Source organism: Phyllostomus hastatus, unplaced genomic scaffold (assembly GCF_019186645.2).
Source record: "Phyllostomus hastatus isolate PE091 unplaced genomic scaffold, TTU_PhHast_1.1 phas_contig_34, whole genome shotgun sequence".
Taxonomy (NCBI): Eukaryota; Metazoa; Chordata; class Mammalia; order Chiroptera; family Phyllostomidae; genus Phyllostomus; species Phyllostomus hastatus.
The window spans coordinates 3008466-3022036 of NW_025333857.1; the positions used below are offsets into that span (position 1 = coordinate 3008466).

Sequence of the window (13571 nt, forward strand, 5' to 3'; positions counted from 1 at the left end):
AGTCAATGCTTCTGGAAGAGGGCCCATAAATCCACAGGCTTTTAACTTTGTTGACAAAGTGTCTGAATGTCAAAAAAAATTATACCCCTGGTTACCAACGCAGCCTACACATTTTGTAAGCCAAACAAACAACTCAAGGTAAAGGAAGACTCTGCTGTGGTGGGCACAACATTCGCAGAATTATAAGACACCTTTTGGGTATTAAGTGTATAAAGAACATATTTATTTATTCTACAGAAAGGCATTAGCAGTACAGAGTGGCCAATACCTCAGCAGCAACCAGGAAACGAATTTCAAGCCAGAATTCTTCTAGAGAGGAATCAGCTCTGAATTCTAAGTTTTCTTTCATCAAGTGAGTCTCTTGATTACAGTTCTGCAATTCTTGTCTAATAGTCTGCCACATAATTTACTGTTAATTCATAGGTTTATGTAATCAGAAATCCTAAATTAGATGGTCTTTTGTTCAAAGTAGTTTATTATAATTTTTACCGTCACTTCACTTAGATATCAGGAATAGTAACTTATTAAGAATAAGGACGAGAAATGGAAGAAGCATCAAACCTTGTAGCAAGCGAGCAATTGACAGATTTATACCAGCTTCTAAAACACTGAGAACATCTTCTATAGAAATGCTGCAAAAAGTCAGTATCCAAGCTACCTCTTCGGATATCAAACCTAAAAAGTCGCTCCTTGCAAACTAACACAGAGAGAAATGAAATGCCTCTTCATCCATTAGTATCTCACCACCAAAGTCATTAACTTCACGTAGCCTCCGCGGTTTAGCTTCTTCTTCCTTTTACTGCATCAGAAGGAAAGCATGGGCGTTAGGTCCGCCCACTCCGACTCCCAGCACGAAGGTCTCCGAGTAGCCTTGTGCATCAACGCAAATTAACGGGGGCTGTTGCCAGTAGTCCTTGAGTCCTCTAGAAATCCATCATCCTCTAAAAATCGACAGCCCTTCTCCGTTTCTGCTTCCTCCAGAGTCAGCTCACACGAAATCCAGTGCAGGCTCATCCCTGATATTCTAATGTGTGCCCTGTAAGCTACTTGTCTGGGAAGGCAAGGATGACCTTCGCCTGCTCTGGAGAGATTTCTGAGCTGAATGGTGCTGATAGAGCTCCCATCAACACAAGTTTTATCTTTTGAGCCAAATAATTTTCTGGTTCCACTTCTGCGCTTCTGCGGCTCCACCTTCGGTGTTTGCCCACTGTCTTCTGGGTCAAGTCTACCTACCATCTTTCAACTCGGGAGAGGACTCTCATAGCAGGTCAGGAGCCTAAGGTACCTGAGAGCTACCTGGATGGAGACAGTGGCGGAGCGTCGCGCCGGCATCAGAGCCAAGGAACCCTGCACTATCCCTGCTTAGCGCAACTTTGTGTTTTCTTCCGGCAGGTCCCAAACTGTGGAGATTAACGAAGCCCCCGAATGAAAAAACAAAACAAAACAAAACAAAACACCCGCAGCAGTCCCCAGCCTGGCCAGCACTTGGGAAAGCAGAGCAAGGCTCTGCTAGTTAATTGCCAGGAAGCGACCTCCCAGAGCGCGAAGGCGAACCAGTGTCAAAAACCAGAGGACAAAAGTTTACTTTGGCTGAACAAGTCCGGCAGACCAGTGCGGATAAGCAAACTCCCGCTAGGAAGCTTCTTCCAGGGGAGTGGTAAATGGGCCCGGGACGCTTCTGAGAGTTAAGTCTCTCTGGTTTGGGGCTCTCCAGCTGTATACGGCGCCCAGTGATCACTCCAAGATGACGAGGGAAGAGGAAGAAATTGGAACCGGAGCTAGCTGGTGACCTGGGCACCTACTCCAGGACCCAAACCTCGGAAATGGCTGCTAAAGGGGCTGAGTTTCCAGACTCCTAATCCCTCCCCTTTCTTTAGCTGAGTCTTTCACCTGCTACCGTCCAGTTTGCAGTATAAGCGTAGACCCTAAATTAAGACCAGTTCCAAAAGCTAGGCTTTACAATTTCCTAGACTGTTTCTTTCATAAAGATCTACGCGGGCTTCAGGAGCTTCTTGGGGAAATGTGTGAGGGAACGGGCAGGAAAGGCAAGATGAGAGGGCATTCTGTCCAGGAAACAGGGTTTGGGCTCCTCTATTCGAAGGACCTCGGGGAGCCCATTGGAACTCCCGGGCTTGCATCTGCAACCACTTCAAAGCTTGGCGAGAGGAGGGGCGGAAGTGGCTCTGGAGGGTGGAGTTGGGGACTGGGTTCGCCTCCAGTCTGGCGTCCTAAATCAAGGTGCGGGGCGTAACTGGCCTCAAGGAAAGAGCCAGAAAGTCTAGATGTCTGAGAAGGCAGGGACCCGGGAGGTGGCCGAACGGGCTTGAGGGCTTGCCGCGAGCAACTGCCTGTCAGCAACAATGCGAAAACTGGTGAGGAGTGGTCCAGTTCCCTCGTCACCTGCATCCTTGTAAACCCTGCCTCTCCTTGCGCCTCCGGTCTTCAGGTTCTCCTGCGGTCTGGGGAGGCGGGCGCGGGGCTGAGCGTGCGTGTGTTGCTGCGCGCTCCTGTGTGTGCGCGCGCTTGTGTGTGTGTGTGCGTAAGTGCGCAGCCCGCGCGCAGAGCTTGGCCACCGGGACCTAGCTGCCCGCCACCCGCCGCCTGACTGGTGTCCCTCCTCCTTGCAGCCACCTCCTCGCAAGCCTCCTCACCTAGTGCTGGTAACCCGGCGCTGGCCGCCTGCCCAGCCCCGCTCGGCGGATGCAGCCTAAGCTCAAAGTTTCCTTAGCCCAGACACCTTGGCAAAGGGCTACCCAAGCTGTGCCTTGGACTGGTTCTTCTTACAGCACCTCTCCGCCTTGTCCCCATCCGATCCGAGCAGAAAGTAGATTTTCCAAATTAAAGGGAGAAAGGGGTGTGTGTGTGTGTGTGTGGTGATGAGGTATTATTAAAAGAGACCAGGGCGGCCACAACTGAAAACATCCGCTTCTTTTCTGACCGATGCCCTGGAATTGACTGATGACGGGCCTGTGAGGTTAAAGAAAATGAAATAGAAAGCCAAGTTGACCGAGGAGGGGCTGGCTGCCAGCAAGGTTGTCCTGTCTCCGTTACTACACGGGCGTGAAGATTTGTAGGCGCAGCCAGTGCAAGAGCTTCAAATCGCCATCCACTCCTGATCCCCTTGGAAGGAAAAGCCGGCAGAGCTCAGGGAGAGTGAGTCAAGAAAAAGCCTCTGGACTTGTGTGCGTCGCAGCCTTGGTTTGGGATTTTAAGGATAGGAAAGAGAATTAACAGCATCTCAAGGTAAGAAGCAGCAAACCGCTGCCGGAATTGTCAGGAAGAAGAATAACTTAAGTACATGTTGGGGAGGGGATGGAGGGAGCAGTTAGGCCAAGTTAGGATATCTCTGGGCGTCACCAAGCGAATGTTTGGGGGCGGGCAAATACAGGAGTAGCCGGTGCTGCCGGGGCCCAGGTGGGAGGCAGCAGACACGAGGAAGTGTCCTGACCATACACTTTTTGGAAGCTATTGGAAAGAGGTACGGAGCCGGGTCGTCTGTCCAGTCTGATTTACAACGTGCATTTGTGTGTGTTCTTCCTACCAGATTTGTTTTTCTTTAGCACAGCATACCCACGCCATCGTTGTCATAGAGCGCTGCGAGCACGCTAGCGCCTCTCCGAAGCGGGGGCAGGTGAGCCCGGCGTAGGTGGGCAGGTGGCGGCGGTGGCAGCATCAGGCGGGTGGTTTGCAGGGCGAGCGAAGAAGTCCAAGCCGCCGTCTGGCTGGCTCCCAGCAGTCGGCGTCGGAGCCCGGGCGCCGCAGGTCTGTTGCGATTCCTTTCGCTTCCGCTAGAGGCTCCCAGTGGGCACCGCGGAGCGGGTGGGTGTGGGGGCCCGGGTAGGGGGAGGGCGAGCGCTGGGAGGTAGCGTGCCCGCGGGGTGGCGGAGCGGGCGAGGCAGAGAGAGGTGAGCAAAGGCTGCGGCCGGGGCGTGAGCCTGAGTGCCGGCTAGCCTCCTGGCTGCGCGCAGAGCTGCCGGGAGGCGGGTGCGAATGCAGGCTGAGCTCGGAAAAGCTGTGACCTGAGCCGGAGACACTTTGGGGATGTGATCCTGGCCCGTGCCCTGAAGGCAGTCCCAGGAGGTAAGGTCTTCTTTCTTTGCGTCCCCCTCCCCTGCCCAATCCGGGCAGTTTTCTGTAAATTCTCAACCGATTACCAAAGGTGGTAGGGAGTGGAGGGTGCGGGTCTATTGGATCTGTATCTAAAGGTGCCTTTCAGTCTTGTTCCGAGGAGCTCCGTGAAATGTGTATTTGAACTAATTCCTTATTTTGCCCGCTTCCCCAGAATATTGCCGGCTTTAAGGGAAGTTTTCTGCAAAGTGCCTGATGGCTGGCGTTTGGGCCAGGCTGCTCGAAGGTGAGCCAGGGAACCTGCTGTGCTCCCCTGAGCCGCAGTGGATTGGAGTGCAGGACTCACTGGGTGGGGTGTGGTGGAGGAAGGAGTACCACACCCTCTTTTTTCTCTCCCCTTCCTCTTCACTTGATGGTGAATTCTTACCATCGAGGGTTTTACTGATTTCCTTTCCCAAGGGACTAGATCTGAGAACAGAGTAAAGCTGCTGAAAGACGTGAAGAAAGATAAAGAAGAGAAGGAAGTCATTGCCAGAACGTCAGGCCAGGAAAGAGGGCGAAGTTAAGCTTGGGGGGGGGGGGGTTGGGGAGGGGGCAACCCGGGTAATAATAGCCTTAGAGTTCAGATTATTTAATGAATTCTGATTCATTGAACATTTCACACAGTCTTTGGCATAATCTTTGTTCAAATCCACTAATAAAAGTCATTTCTGCTAGGTATTGCCTTGGGCACCAGTGGACACTGAATATGTTTGATGACTGTATCTAAACAAACAAACAAAAAAAACAAAACCAAAAACAAAAAAACACACACAAAAACAAGTGGATGTGTTTGGTGTGATTACACCGTATCTGTCAGGCAGCTGGCAATTTTTTTTTCTTGGCGTGTTGTGTTAGTGAATACCGTATGTGGTCATTTTACACTCAGTATTGCAATTTTAGAGTCCTCTAAAGGTGGCTCTTAACAAACAGGACTTGTGATATTAAATCTGAAGAATAATACTGAAGAAGACAGGAAATATGATGGGACATGGAATATTCTAGGAAAACTGAATAAAAGCCAAGATCTAGCATTTGGGAAATACTGGACCACATACAGAAAGAGTGAACAATATTTTTCAGATATGGAAAGTGATGCTTAACATTCCAAAAGAAAGGGCTATTCTTCAGTGTGCTATCATCATCATCCAGTAGTTTGCATTACTTCTAATACAATTAAGAATAAGAGACAGAAAAAAAATGAAGTACTTCCTGCTGAAAACCAGTTAAATATCTTGTGTCAAGTATTTTGCCTTAAGAATTTAAATGGAATGGGTTGTGTATTGATGATGACTTAAGTGGCTTGATTATCACTTATATGTAGGGCATCTATTATATTTGATAAGGTAAATATGTAAGCTAATGTTATATAATAGGTGTAACTTAGTGGAACTGGAGTCAGGTCAAGTTACTGATGTTTTTCATTTAAGAGTAACACTTAACATGATTTCCAGGAAGATTTATGTAAAGTTTGTCATTCACATATTACATTGCATAGAACCCTGTGTAGAAGGCAAGAGTAAATATCTTGCTAAATCCCAAAAAGGATGGTTTATATTCTTAAAATACGCTGTTTTAAAATTTTTATTATGTGACAAAATAAATTAATTGTATAAATGTAGTTAACTGCATGTATAGCACAAATTATTTATTGAAATAAATTAACCAAGATATACATAGGGGCTCAATTTTTTTTCTGAAAGAATCTGTGTATATGATACACAGGAAATATGATTCTTAACAGTTAATTGAATCAAACTAGTGAGGCTGGTTTGAAACCTCAGATTCAGTTTTAGGACTCAGATCTCTAAAGAATTTTTCTTTAATAAAAGTGATTTTAAAGGAGGACAGACATTGTGATGATCCAGGATTGCCATGGACCTGGAAACCCTGTGAGCCCTTTTGAAACTTCATGACAGGAATCAGATGTGATAGGACATCATCTCCAATTACTTGGCTTGATGCTTCAATTAAAAACTGATTATTTTTCTGGATCTGGTAGTCATTATGGTTGATTTCACTTGGTCTCTAGATATTCTGTGAAAGGACTCTAGGTGGAAATGTTTTCCTATAGTATAAGGAGAGGAGGTCATTATATGCAAAAAGGCTTGTCAGTTACTGATTCTACAATTTAGTTGCATTTTCTCATAGGGAGAATGCTAGATTTAAAAAAAAATATCAGTTTTCAGAATTTACGTGGATATTTCACTCTTTGTTGTAGCCCTTAGCCTCTGGATAATTCATTTATAATTTTGATAAGGAAGCATGTCACCAAGTTTCTTCCATGTATGGTTAGGGGCTACATTGGTGCTAACAACTTAAGAACTATTTAGTCATACAAGATCTTATTTCTTGGAAGGAAATCAATAGAGCTTAAAAAGATGTTTAATAAGGAAAATCAATTGAACTTAAGAAAGTTGTTTAATTATAAAAGAATAGGAGAGACAGGTAAAATAACAAGCAAAAGGTTTACCCATCTAACTGCATGTATGATTTCTTCCTTCAGCAACTATTTTTTATGTTAAAAAATCTTTTTCTATGATTTTTTCCATCCTCCCTTTTCTTTCCTTCCATCTTCCACCACCCCCTTCCTACTTTATTCCCTTATTTTTTTCTCTCTCACTTTTGGTTAAAATATTCCCTTCAGAAAGAAATTCGTGGCAATATTCAGGGTGGGGGAAAAGTAGGTTTACATTTGTGAGTATGTGAAATAGTGTTTATTCTTGTATTATTTTCCATATGGACAACTGTAAGCCTAGTTGCCCCATCCTATATAGTTGGTTATCTTATAATTATCATTCTATAATGATAGAATTTAATTTTGAATGGAAGGTACTCTTAAAATATTCTTTCATTTATTTAAAAATTTTATACAGAAGAAACCTATGAGAAAGTGGGGTTGATTCTTTAGGAAGTATAAACTATCAGTTGATGTTTATGTCTTATATCGTGATGCCTGCTGTGTCTCGATGCAACTCGACTGGCTTGTTTCTGGCAAGCACACATGCATGGAGAGTAGTCACTGGAGAGAGATGGGCTGCCTTGCAACATGGTGCATTTGTGCTTTGAGTGACTTATTTCTATGTAGCTAATAAACTCTCCATGTGCAAAATAGTCAACACAATCAAATCTGAAGTGTTCATACTACACAAATAGTTGAGCCACACTTGTCACTGTGGAACTGTTCAGAAATTAGGAACCCTTTTAAGGAAACCCTTAACTCTAAGTGTTTAGTAAATATAACAACTTTTTAAATATCACTCAAAATACAATTGCTGGATGGTCCTTAAATGTCCTCAAGAGAAAATCTAATGTCCAAAAATCTCCCAAGAGAAACTAAATTCTGTCCCACTGGAAGACAGCAGGGATAAGTAGAAAAAGAACTGAATTAGGTACCAAAAGATGTGGGTTCTACTCTGTCTCATGACTAATGGTATCACTTTTGAAAAGTTTTCTTATTTTTCTTAGGCTCAATGTCGAGTAATGTAAAACGGACATTTAATATCTACCCACTCATTTCTTATGCTTAAAATTTGACTAAACCTGGATTTAAGCTTTGGAAAAATAAAAATCTTTCAGTTGCTAACCAAGTATATGTCAGGCATTATAACACTTTACAGAAGAGTATATTAAATATATTTAAAGAGTATCTATAAAACTTGTGGAACATTTTGATATGCATTTGATAAGAGGATTTTTTTCTGACAGAGCCATTAACAAGTGTCATGAGAGAAAGATTTAAATGAACATATATCTATGTGAGATGATTTTTCTAAAAGCTATTAATATAGTGCAAATTGTGTGATGCTCACTGTGTGAGGCATAGAAGTATATGTGGGCATCTGAGCTGTGTTTACAGCTGTGATGATGAAGAAGAGGAAAAAGGAAAAAAAGAGTAAATTACTTTTGAATAATAAAGTTTAAATTCAGTCTGCCCATTGTTTCAACAACCTACATGTTTATTCTTCTTGTGTGTACTTATTATGATACAAAAGCAATTGCCATTGATTTCATTAGGTCAGTTACCCAATATCTTTAAACACTTAAAAATATAAAGCTTGTGAAATGTTAATATAATGGTCTAATTTGTGAAGTTGCACACAGAAATAGTGCCATATATTAGTTTTTGAATGTTTTTTATTGTTGTTCCAGTACAGTTGTCTCCATTTCCCCCTACCATTCCTCCCCCGACCTCAGCCATCCCAACCTACCACCACTGATCCTACCCGCCTTTGGTTTTGTCCATGTGTCCTTTATAGATGCTCCTGAAAACCCTCCCCTCTTTTTCCCCCATTTTCCCCTCTCACCTCCCCTCTAGTTACTGTTAGACTATTCTGTTTCAAAATCTCTGGTTATATTTTTCTTGCTTGGTTGTTTTGTTGATTAGGTTCCACTTATAAGTGAGATCATATGGTATTTGTCTTTTACCACCTGGCTTATTTCACTTAGCATAATGCTCTCCAGTTTCATCCAAGCTATTGTAAAAGGTAGGAGCTCCTTTTTTCTTTCTTTCTGCTGCATAGTATTCCATTGTATAATAGTACTACAGTTTTTTGATCCACTCACTGATGTGCACTTAGGTTGTTTCCACCACTTGGCTATTATAAATTGTGCTGCTATGAACATTGTGTTGCATAGGTTCTTTTTAATTGGTGTTTCAATGTTCTTAGGGTATAGTCCCAGCAATGGAATTGATGAGTTAACAGGCAGTTCCATCTTTAGTTTTCTGAAGAAACTGCATGCTGTTTCCCACAGTGGCTGTACCAGTCTGCATTCCCACCAATAGTGCACTAGGGTTCTCTTTTCCGTACAACCTCGCCAGCACCTGTTGGTTGTTGATTTGCTTATGCTGGCCATTCTGACGGGTGTGAAGTGATATCTCATTGTGGTTTTAATTTGCATTTCTCCGATGGCTAGTGATGCTGAGCACCTTTCAGATGTCTCTGGGCCCTCTGTATGTACTCCTTGAGAAGTGTCTGTTCAGGTCCTTTGCCCATTTTTTAACTGGGTTGTTTTCTTGAAGTGGAGTCTTGTGAGTTCTAGAGCAAGGGACATAACAGAAAGAATAAACAAATGGGACTTCATCAACATAAAAAGCTTTTGCACTGCTAAAGAAAACATCAGCAAAATGAAAATGGAACCAATTATATGGGAAAATATATTTGCTAATGATTCCTCGGACAAAGGTTTGATCTCCAAAACATATAAAGAACTCACAAGACTCCAGGTAAACAGTATCTTAGATTTTACAATGGAATTTGCCTAGGAATGCTGATAGTCCATTTGTCCTAATTTATTTTACTGACCTAGCTGCTAATTGTATTATTTATAGGTTATTTTCATCAGGTGAGTTAGTAAAAAAGGTAAATGGTAGATATTAAATGACTCATTGATTTGAATACAATTTTAAAAGCTCCATTGAAATAATTATGTGCTCTTTTGATGAAATATGAGTCCTGCTAGGATTCGAGGCTATAATAAATTTTGTTGCTTTTCTAAAGGTGTTCACTAGTTAATATAAAGAATAGCCTTTCTTGGCTGATTTCATGGATAGGTCAAACACTATTTTGTTCCCCAGAATTTTAGTGTCATTGTAATAAGAGTATTGTCAATAAACTAAGAGTATTTTTTTCTAATAATATTAATAACACAAAATGCAAACCTAGATATAATAGAATATAGTATCAAATTGTCTATAAAGTGATAATTATTCCCTTTGCAAAAATCATTACCAAATTTCAGTGTAACAGAAATATATGCTGAAATCTGATATTCCCAGCACATTTCAGTTTCTTGGTGCAGCACTAGAGAGTTTCTGAAATGGATTCTAAATTGGACTGCATAAGAGGATTTTGTGTCTTCATACAATCTCATTCTATTATAATGTAACTGTGGTTAGCTGCAAGAGATCTATCTAGTAGCCAGCATGAAGGGGAATAATAAGAATAAAAACAGTATTGCTCCTGGTATACAATGGGAGCCAACATAGTACCCTGTAATAAATGTTGATTTTGAAATGGTGGGCTTCATTTGTCAAAGGGAAAAAAGATTTTTCCTCTTAGTGATTTTTTTACTGGATTTTGCTATAATAACATATTTATATATTTAATATACCAGGTGTTATTATATATTATACAAATATGTTTTACTGTATATTGTACATTTAACATATGTTACATATATTGTTCTATTATATATTTCATGTATGTATACATATACACATGCATACTTTATATACTGTATCCTTATATACATTTACTGTGATAGACATACACACAGGCAACCCTTAGTCCTTGTGGAGATAGGTCTTCGATTATGACCTACTGCTTAAGCATGCGCTTATAGATTGCGAAGTGTATCTTTTTATGATTTGCCTTTCATTTAATTTCTGGCTAAATGCTAAAACTATAGCTTTGGTCTCAATTAGTTAAATTTATATCAGTTAATACTCATCTATTTATTGATGTTACAGTGAGTTTCTGTTATCATGGTCAGGATATAATGATGTATGTGAGTTGGTCCTTGTTCTGAAGAATCTTGTGATCTTGGAGAGAAGACAAAAGTGGATGGTAAACTGACAAGAAATGGAATAGCCTATCAACTCATTCAGAAAAATTTTGTTATGTATCTATACAAAACAACAATACAAAATTGTGTCACCAGGCAATTCCGAATAGAGTAAAATGAGAGTAGCCTGGGATTCATGAAAGAGGAGGAAACGGGCTGATGTAGTGGAACATAAATAAACAATAAATACATAACCTTACAAATACTTGAAGCAATGCAAATTAACACAGTAGTGACTTGCTGATCAGTTGGGACAAAGATGAAATCATTGATAGATCCCATGTGCTGGGGATAGATTGGGGAATTCACACACACACAGGGCCGGCATAAGTAGTGCCTGCTTGAGTGTGGTTGGTAGGGTAATAATATGGGTATAATAATTTATATTTTAATTTGAATATTTCACCTAAAATTTCATATGGTATGCTTGAGTGTGATATTATTATGTGACAGAATTACATGTCTATGATTTTATAATAAAAGTTTGTAATAAAAAGGGGTGTTATTTGCACTAGACCCTCTGTGTGTGTGTGTGTGTGTGTGTGTGTAATTGAAGGCATTTTAAACTGGTTCATCACATCTGGAGTGAAATTTAAATCACTATTTTTAGTACATCTATTATATTATAAATGTTCAAAATAATTGTCTTCATAGTTCCTTTTCTAGGAATTTATCCTAAGAAATGCTCTTCTGAATCTTCGAAGATATTTTGTGTACTCACAAAAAGAAATGTATAGCCTGAATCGTTTCATGTCTTTCAAATGAACTGTATTTATAGTCTTTTTATGTCAAATGAACTGGTGAATAACAGACAAACAAAATAAGCTATATCCCTACCTTGCAATAATATTCAGCAATGGAAGTGAATGAAATACTGATACATGCTACAGCATGAATAAAGCCTCAGAAATATTGTGCTGAATGAAAGAAGTTAGATACAAAAGTCTGCATATTATATACTTCCATTTATATAAAATGTTCAGAAAAGCAAATCTACAGAGTTTGAAAGTAGATTGGTGTTTGCCCGGCACCTGGAGTGGGGATGGTGAGTGCCTGCAGCTGGGACAAGGATTCCCTGAGGATGATGCAACTGTTCTATGATCGGATGTGGTGAGGTTGTATACATCTGTAAATTTACTAAAAATCATTTAATTGTTTGCATAAATGAGTACACTTTATGTATCTCAATACAGCTGATAAAAATACCACAACTTAAAAAAGATACCTCAAGGTCTTCCAACAAAGTAAGCCTCAGTCACAGATGAACTCACTAATAAAATTTCCTCAGCATTTAAGGAAGAATAATATCAAATATATCCACTCTTTTTCAGGAAACTGTATAGGAGGGAACACTTCCAAACATCCTCAGAGACCAGTGTAACCTTGATACCAACACCCAAAAATGTCATTATGAAAATAGAAAAGTAGAGACCAATACCCTTTATGAACATAAACATAAATAGTATTAACACAATTTAGCAATATATATCAACAGTATATAAAAAAATAATGCATATGGCCAAGTTGGGTTAATCCCAGAAATGCAGTGTTGGTTTCACATTAGAAAATTAATTGGCATAGTTTACCATATTAACAGTAAAAAAAGAAAAACTCTTGTGATCAGCTCAGTAGATGTCACAAAAAGTATTTGAGAACATCCAACACTTACTCCTGATTAAAAATACTCTTAGCAAATATTCTGTGAGAATAAGGAAATTCAGCTTCACATAGAACATCTGTGGTAAAGCATATGGCTGATATAAGACTTAATGGTGAAAGACCAAATGCTTTCCCTCTAATCTTAGGAACAAGGCAAGAATGGCCACTCTTATCACTTCTACTCAACATTGTAATGGAAATTTCAGTCAATGAAGTGAGGCAAGAAAATGACTCTAAAAGGCAGACAGATTATAAAGGAAGAAGCAAAACTATTTAAACATGTAGTTATTACAACTGTACTTGAGCAACAATAAAATAATTAAAAATTAAACATGTGTTTATTAAAAAATTAAAAAGTCCATATATCCTATAGGAATATAATTAAATAAACTTTAAAATACTCACAAAATAATTTCTATGTTATTTGTTTAGTAAGAAGGTAAATGAAATGTAGTTCTTTAAATACCATCATGGTAAGATCTCTAAGATACATTGTGGGGAAAAATGTGGTTGTAGAACAATAACTTAGTCAATGGTTCATGGATTTATTTTAAGCACTAGGATAGGCCCTGGGTAATAGAGTGTCTGTGGGAAAGGGACAGAAATTATCTTGCATTAGAGAGACTTACAGGCTAAATTGGGAAATGACTTATAATCAACTGAAAGCAACTAAATATATATTGAAAATTTGTGTTATGTGCACATAAGAAACTAAGTAGAACATCTTACATCTTGTATTTACCCATGAGGGTTGGGAGAGGGACAGAAAGACTTGCCTAAGAGGTGTCCTGTACCTAGTAAGCACTCAGCAGAGGACATTTTTTTAAAATAATAGATGAATCCAAATATTCTTCTTTCCTACTTCACCTTTTCCCCCTTTGTATCCAGTAATTTATTCATCAACTTTCCAAGGAATACATACCATACTTTCCTACTACACTAATTTTTCTTGTATTATTACACTCTTTTCTCATTTGGAATAATTGCCATATCAGCACTAGCATTGTTTAGAATTCTTTACAAAGAAGTGCATCATCCTAAGTATTAGGGATTCATAGTTGCCTAATGCAAATCATTATTCATTTATTTAATTTAACTGAATCCATTTTCTACATATTTATTTTGTTATTTCGTTTTCATTTTTTTCTGATGATAAACTAAAACATTCAAGCCATAAAATCACTTACTGTTAGAGAAATACAGAGTTTACAAAGTGAAAGAGCTTCTTGGAGCTCCCT

At 39.9% G+C, this 13571-nt stretch overlaps 2 long non-coding RNA genes across 2 annotated transcripts; both read left to right on the forward strand.

Annotated features, from left to right (window-relative positions):
• The first annotated feature begins 2242 nt into the window (after positions 1-2242).
• On the forward strand, positions 2243-3721 carry LOC123820145. Its single transcript, XR_006785901.1, has 3 exons — positions 2243-2372; positions 2628-3243; positions 3545-3721. It is a non-coding gene; the product is annotated as an uncharacterized LOC123820145 (long non-coding RNA).
• A 173-nt stretch (positions 3722-3894) lies between these two features.
• Positions 3895-4626, forward strand: LOC123820146. The gene is made up of 3 exons (XR_006785902.1): positions 3895-4080; positions 4283-4354; positions 4528-4626. It is a non-coding gene; the product is annotated as an uncharacterized LOC123820146 (long non-coding RNA).
• Positions 4627-13571: the final 8945 nt, after the last annotated feature.